Here is a 7,341-nt window from a genome sequence, read left to right on the forward strand (position 1 = left end):
TTCATTCCTTGTGACATCAAGAATTTATCAATCTCTGCCTTGAAGACATTTAGCATCCCAGCCTCCAATGTACTCCGTTGCAATGAATTCCACAGGCCCACAACTCTTTGGCTGAAGAAATGTCCCCGCATTTCTGTTCTGAATTTAATCCCTCTAATTCTAAGGCTGTGCCCACCGGTCCTAATCTCCTCGCCTAACGGAAACAATTTCCTAGCATCCACCCTTTCCAGAACATGTATTATCTTGAAAGTTTCTATTAGATCTCCCCTTAACCTTCTAAACTCTAATTAATACAATCCCAGGATCCTCAGCTGTTCCTTGTATGTTAGACCTACCATTCCAGGGATCATCCATGTGAATCTCTGCTGGACACACTCCAGTGCCAATATGTCCTTCCTGAGATGTGGGGAACAAAACTGGACACAGCACGCCAAATGGGGCCTAACCAGAGCTTTGTAAAGTCTCAGTAGCACCTCGCTGCTTTTATATTCCAACCCTCTTGAGATAAATGACAACATTGCATTCGCTTTCTTAATCACGGACTCAACCTGCATGTTTACCTTTAGAGAATCCTCGACTAGCACTCCCAGATCCCTTTGTACTTTGGCTTTATGAATTTTCTGACCGTTTACAAGGTAGTCCATGCTTGCATTCTTTTTTCCAAAGTGCAATACCTCACATTTGCTCACATTGAATTTCATCAGCCATTTCCTGGACCACTCTCCCAAACTGTCTAGATCGTTCTGCAGCCTCCCCACTTCCTCAATACTACCTGCCTGTCCAGCTAACTTCGTATCATTGGCAAACTTCGTTAGAATGCCCCCAGTCCCTTCATCCGAATAATTAATATATAACGTGACCATGCAGGTAACTAAGCCTTGGATCCAATCAACAACAAATCCAGCAGAAACTTCAGTGCAATTGCCGAATGGGCAGACTGTTCAAGTCCAAGGAGTTATTGAAGCAGCTCAGTCCTCAGTCATACAGTCCCCTCAAGTTCAGACTGTTCAGATGTCAACTATACCTGAAATTGAGGACTCCCAGGAATCTGTGGATAGCATGACTGACTCTCAGAAACATAAAGAAATTCTATCGAGACGGCCTTCATTCAGGAAAATCCTGAATGAACTTTCTTCTGATCCCCCGGTGTGCCAAGAAATTGATGAGGAAAAATAAGAAGAAGCGTCTGTCTCAACTGTTACTACAATGACGATGCAGACACCCGTCTATCAGACTATCAGCGGACAATACATTGCTATCACACGGGGGGGGGGGGGGGGGGGGGAGCAATTTAGCTGGCCAACAATGGTACAGATGGAGTGCAAGTACTCCAGACACTAACAATGACCAACGCAGCTACAGCCAAGGTTGGAGCAGCCATTATACAGTATGCACAGAGCCCTGTTGGACTGCAAATCTTTGTTGAAAATGTGTTGCTGCAAAAGTGCAGCAGGTCAGGCAGCATCCAAGGAATAGGAGAATCGACGTTTCGGGCATAAGCCCTTCTGTGCCAGGCAGCCAAGTGCTTGTACGTAGTGCTGCTGAAGATGTCCAAACCTACAAGATCCGTACAACTCCTAACTCCACTGCTGGCCAGGGAATGGTTATGGCATCTTCACCAGTCCTGCAAAGCTAGTCCCAGAATGCTGAAGAAACCACTCGTAAACGTGAAATCTGCCTCATGAAAAACAGGGCAGCAGCTCGAGAGTGCCGTCGCAAGAAGAAAGAGTATGTGAAATGCTTGGAGAATCGGGTTGCTATTCTGGAAAATCAAATTGAAAGAGAAGGTGTACAAAGTGGCCAAAAACAGCATGAAACTAGAACTGGGCAAACGTTAAAGGTCAACTGAAAGCCACAAAAGAGCAATAAAGAAAAGTAATATAGAACATGAGAAAAATAAACTAGCGCAGACTATAAAGAGAGGGAGCAAAAGTTTATATAAATATATATAATGAGAAAAGAATGGATAAAGTAAATGTTGGTCCTTCGGAAAATGTGAAGATGCTTTTAGTTATGGAATATCACAGTGGAGGATACTAATATCTTTCCAGTAACTAGCAAAGAGACAAAGATAGGTGAGGATTTGGAAACTATCATTATTACGGAATAGCTAGTTTTCGATTGTTTGGAGGTAATTGAGCTAAAGATAGAAAAGTCTCCTGGCCCTGATGGAATGCATCCCAGGGTACTAAAAGAGATGCCAGGAAGAATAGCAAATGCACTGGCAGTAATTTTTCAAAATTCACTTAACTCTGTGGCAGTCTCAGCAGATTGGAAAACAGCAAAAGTGACGCCACTGTTTTAAAAAGGATGTGGACAAAAAGTGGGGAATTATATACCAGTTAGTTTATTCTCTGTCGTGGGAAAGATGCTTGGGTCTATTATCAAGGAAGGCATAATAGGGAATCTCGATAGAAATTGTCCCATTGTACAGACGCAGCATGGGTTCATGAAGGGCAGGTCATGGTTGACCAATCTTTTTGAATTCTATTAACACATTTCAAACAAGTTGGACAACGGGGACCCAGTGGATGCGGTGTACCTGGATTTCAAAAAGACCATCAACAAGGTGCTGTGCAAGAGCCTGTTGCATAATATAAGGGTGCATGGCGTTAGCGGTAGAGTATTAGCATGGATAGAAGATTGGTAAACTAATAGGAAGCAAAGTGTGGGGATAAATAAGTATTATTCTGGCTGGCAATCATTGACAAGTAGTGTGCCTCAGGGATCGCTGTTGGGACTGCAATTATTTACAACTGATACAGATGATTTGGAGTTGGAACCACATGTAGGGTGTCAAAGTTTGCATGTGACACTAAGATGATTAGCAGAACAAAGTGAGCGGAGGACTGTGAAACTTTGCAGAGGAACATAGATACATTGAGTGAGTGGGTAATGGTCTGTCAAATGAAATAGAATGTTTGTAAATATAAAGTTTATACTCTTTGTTTGTAGTAACATTTTAAAAAAATGACTTGAATGTTCGAAAGTTGCATCATTTGCTTTGCAGAGTGACCTGAGCATCCTTCTGCATGAAGGTTGGTCACCAGGTACAACAATCAGTTCAGAAAGCAAATGGGATTTTGGCCTTCATTGCTGAAAGGAATGTGTTTAAAAGCAGAGGTTATGTTCCAGCTGTATTTGAGTGCTGGTGAGGCCTCACCTGGTGTACTGCATGTAGTTTTTATCTCCTTACTTGAGAAAGGATGTATTGGCACGAGAGGGGGTGCAGAGGAGGTTAACTAGGTTGATTCCAGAGTTGAGGGGGTTATCTTAAGAGAGACTGGGTAGATTAGGATTATATTCATTGGTATTCAGAAGAATGGAAACATATAAAATAATGAATAGAATGTGTAAAATAAAGTAGAGAGACGTTTCCATTGGCAGGTGAGGCTAGGACAAAAGGGCATCACCACAAGACTAGAGGCAGCAAATTTAAGCCTGAATTTAGAAGGAACTTTTTGATCTCTATGGAATTCATTGCCCAGGGAAGTAGTTGATACTAGTTCAGTAAACGTTTTTAAAGCTAGGTTAGATTTTTTTAAAAAGTAATTAATTAATGGACACGGTGAGAACGTGGGTAAATGGTTCTGTGTCCACGAAATGATCAGCCATGATCTTATTGAATGGCAGAGCAGGCTCGAAGGGCAGGACGGCCTTCTACTGTTCCTATTCTTATGTTATCTCTCCCTCATTTGTGACTTGGAGGTGTTGGATTGGGATGGATAAAAGTAAAATTCACAGAACATCAGGCTATTGGTCAACAGGATTATTTGGAAGCACTAGGTTTGCTGCTTCTTCATCAGGTGGTTTTGAGATGGTGTTGTCATTTTTAACTCTTGTAACTCATGAATAGCAACAAAAGCCACGAAGCAATCCGCATGGTCCAGCCAACAATGGTGATTGATGTCAGCGGCGGACCAATAGAAAGGCAGGGACAGAGCTGGAGGACCTGGCGGGGCAGTTGGTCCTCTGACCAATCAGGGTGAACGAGGGGCGGGACTAGACTATACCACGTGATCATCCTCGCAGTCGGTTCGGGATGTGTGGACGGAGAGCTGTTGGTAAAGATAGAAATAAACAGCAGGAAGCGGGAGGGAAATGGTGTTGGTATGGGGTTGAGAGGGTTTATAGACATTTGGTGCTCATCGGAAAATATAAATTTGAAACTTAGTCCCGTTTTTGCAGTAGACGGGAAAATGCCTCATCCAGCGATTGACTCAAGTAAACTCCACCATCTTTATTCGGGGCAACGATTCACTGGACACGTGCAGACGCCAGCTTTGTCGGGGGCAAAGTTCAGCGGAACGCATGTGCAGCCCTCTCTGGTAGAAAGACATTGGGCAGGATTTACACAGAGCATATTCACACCCAGAGAAATGGATTTTTTTTCCTGGATTTGTTTTGTCATTCATTTAAATGATTTGGATGTGAATAGAGTTAGTAAGTTTGCAGGTGACACCAAAATTGTTGGTATTGTGGACAGTGACAAAGGTTGTCTCAGAATACAATGGGATATTGATCAGATGGATCGATGGGCTGGGGAGTGGCAGATAGGGTTTAATTTAGATAAATGTGAGGTGCTGCATTTTAGAAAAGCAAATCAGAGCAGGACTCACACACTGAATTGTAAGGTCTTGGAGAGTCTTGCTGAACAAAGAGACCTTGGAATGCAGGTTCATAGTTCCTTGAAAGTAGAGTCGCAGGTCGATAGGACAGTGAAAGAGGCATTTCGCATGCTTCCCTTTATTGATCAGAGCATTGAGTAAAGTAGCTGGACAGGACATTGGTTAGGTCACTTTTGGAATATTGTGTGCAGTGCTGGTCTCCCTCCTATCAGAAGGAGGCACTGAAACTTGAAAGGTTTGAGAATTGATGTTCAAGGATGTTGCCAGCGTTGGAGGATTTGAGTTGCAGGGAGAGGCATAATAGGCTGGTGCCATTTTCCCTGCAGTGTCATAGGCTGAGGTGTGATGTTATAGAGGCTTATAAAAATTGTGAGGGACATGGATAACATAAATAGACAAGGGTTGGTGGAACCCAGAACTAGAGGATATAGGTGGGTGGGTGGGGGGGTGGGTTCAAAAGGAGCCTAAAGGGCAACTAAAATTTTAACGTTTCAAAGGCATTTGAATTGGAAGGGTTCAGAGGGATGTTAGCCAAGTGCTGGTAAATGGGAATAGATTAGGTTAGAATATCCGGTTGGCATAGATGGGTTGGACCGTAGATTCTGTTTCTGTGCTACACATCTCTGACTGTGGGATCATAAAAGTGAACATTGCTCTTATTCATCTCTGGGCTCCTTGATGTCCATTTGTTTGTTATCTAGCTTTCTCAGTCTCTCGTGTGTATTTTTGTTCTGTGTAGTATTTTACTATTATGTTCACAGACCTCTTTGTAAATGAGTTGTCCACTGCTGCCCGGCTCCTGACCATATGCTCCATTATCAGGTTATTTTTTCCACAATATCTTTGATAATCAAGAGTTCTTTTTTCCAATAGTAAGTGGATTTTCCTTCCATTTCTGACAGTCAAATTCTGCACCATTTTCATTCCCTAAAAATCATATTGCACTCCCTGAAACATGTGTATTTCTCCTTCCACAGATACCAGTTATCAAGGCCAAAGCTCTGTTGCCTGTTGAGAAGGTGATGTTTGACTTCCTTGTACTGCTGCAGTTGGTATGGTGAAGGTGCTCCCACAACGTGGTTGGGTAGGAGACATTACAGATTACTCACTCAGAGATAGTGAAGAGTAGAAGATATCTGTACAAATCAACACATTTTTTATTTCACAAAAATATTGAGAACTTTTGACATAAGGCCACAGATGGAGAATATTATGTCCAGTGACCAAACCTTTGTGAAATAAGCAATTTTTCAGGAATGACTTAAAGGACGAAAGCAGTTCTTAGAGGGTGAAAATTCCAGACCGTGTTGCCTTGGAATCTATAGAAAGAGTCACACAACTGAACGCAAAAATAAACCCATCATTGGGAGTCTAAACTAAAATGAATTATTGAGATATGAAAGGGTGTGTGGTGCATGGAGATAGAAATGATTACAGCCAGGAATTAAGTCAAGGGTGTGAAAGTAAATTGTTGTTGCTTATAAATGGGAGCCTTTTGATGGATCAGCAAGTTCTGGTACAAGTGAGCACTTGGGCGGTAGAGTTTTCAATATTCTGGAGATTATAGGGAGGGTGATGTAGGATGCTGGCCAGGAGTGGGTTTAGATAATGAAATCTAGAGTTAACAAAATGAATGAATGAGAGTTTCAGAAATTGGGTTAAGACTGTGGTGAGGTCAGGTGATATCACTGAAGTCGAAATAGTAGTCTTGGAGTGGGACTGGGCTGTTACCCTCAGCTGTGGGATTCAGCTGTTTGTCAGTTTGTGAATCAAGTCTGTAACAAGCTCAGGAGCTGATTGCCCAGTTTGGCTTCTTCCAGGGCCATCGCTGAGCAGGTTATTGCTGAGCAGCTGCGTGACAGCACTGTCGATGACAACTTCTATCACTTCACTGCTGAGCGAGTGTGGACTGATGGAGGGAAATTGGCTGGGTTGGATGCGTCCTGCGTTTGTATTGAACAACACTGGCAAACATTTCCCAATGTCGGTAGATGCCAGTGCTGGAGCACTACTTGTCTTGGTGGGCAGCAAGTTCTGGAGGAGAAAGTGAGGACTGCAGATGCTGGAGATCAGAGCTGAAAATGTGTTGCTGGAAAAGAGCAGCAGGTCAGGCAGCATTCAGGAACTCATTCCTGAAGAAGTGCTCATGCCCAAAACATCGATTCTCCTGCTCCTTGGATGCTGCCTGACCTGCTGCGCTTTTCCCGCAACACATTTTCAGCAAGTTCTGGAGCACAGCCATCAGTATTATTGCCACAATGCTGGCAGGGCCCATAGCCTTTACACTACTTGTCCATTTCTTGATCTGATTTGAAATGAGTTTTCAACCAATTCGATTCACATCTGTGATGTCAGGGACCAATGGAGAAGGCTCATCCACTTGGCTCTGCTGGCTGAAGATTGCTGTAAATGCTGTTGTCTTGTCTGTTCCATGAATGTGTGAGGCCCCTCCATTAGTAAGGGTGGGATATCGGTGATGCTGCCTCCAGTGAGTTGTTTAATTGTCCATCACCATTCCTCACTAGGTATGGCAGAACTCAGATCTGATCCATTGGTTGTTTGATCACATAGTTCTATTTGGTGTTGCTTGCACTGTAGCTTCACCAGGTTGGCTCCTCATTTTTAGGTATGCCTGGTATTGCTCCTGGCATGCCCTGCGGAACTCTCCATTGAAGTAGGGTTGATTCCCCTGGCTTGATGTTAATGGTTGAGT

General features: G+C 43.2%; 1 pseudogene; it reads left to right on the top strand.

Annotated features, from left to right (window-relative positions):
• The first annotated feature begins 861 nt into the window (after positions 1-861).
• On the top strand, positions 862-1,849 carry LOC140488206 (cyclic AMP-responsive element-binding protein 1-like; annotated as a pseudogene).
• Positions 1,850-7,341: the final 5,492 nt, after the last annotated feature.

This window comes from Chiloscyllium punctatum, chromosome 17 (genome assembly GCF_047496795.1).
Source record: "Chiloscyllium punctatum isolate Juve2018m chromosome 17, sChiPun1.3, whole genome shotgun sequence".
NCBI lineage: Eukaryota > Metazoa > Chordata > Chondrichthyes > Orectolobiformes > Hemiscylliidae > Chiloscyllium > Chiloscyllium punctatum.